Genomic DNA, 525 nt, shown 5'->3' on the forward strand with positions numbered 1-525 from the left:
AAGTTATGATGAGGGCACTCTCTCTGCAGGTCTTTGAATCTCTCCCAAGCTTCATATAGTGACTCATCTGGCTCTTGGGCGAAATTTTGAATTGCGCTTCTCAATAGAGCTGTTTTCTCTGCAGGGTAATACTTGTTATAAAAATTCAAAACAAGAGTCTCCCAATTAGTAATGCCAAGTGCAGTTCTATTTAAACCATTAAACCACAGTTTAGCTTTTCCACATAAAGAGAAAGGAAAGAGAATCTCCCTTATTTGGTCTTGCGCGACCCCAGCTTGCCTTATAGTGTTACAATATTGACAGTAGTCAGCAATGTGTAGATTTGGGTCTTCACCCTTAGCTCCACTAAATTGCTTCCTTTCTATCATCGTGATGAACTGGGGCTTGATCTCGAATTGAACTCCCTCAAGATCTGGCGTAGGAGAAAGGTGGGGAAAATGCGCCAAAGATGGCTGAGAATAGTCGTTGAGCTTTTTAGGTGGATTTTCTCCCATCTCTAATTATGATTCTGAAGAAGTGTCTGGA

General features: G+C 41.3%; 1 non-coding gene across 1 annotated transcript; it reads left to right on the forward strand.

The window, feature by feature from the left end:
• LOC145596267 (small nucleolar RNA R71) lies at nt 1-107 on the forward strand. Its single transcript, XR_014103125.1, has one exon. It is a non-coding gene; the product is annotated as a small nucleolar RNA R71 (small nucleolar RNA).
• Nucleotides 108-525: the final 418 nt, after the last annotated feature.

This window comes from Chenopodium album, chromosome 19 (assembly GCF_948465745.1).
Source record: "Chenopodium album chromosome 19, dcCheAlbu1.1, whole genome shotgun sequence".
Taxonomy (NCBI): domain Eukaryota; kingdom Viridiplantae; phylum Streptophyta; class Magnoliopsida; order Caryophyllales; family Amaranthaceae; genus Chenopodium; species Chenopodium album.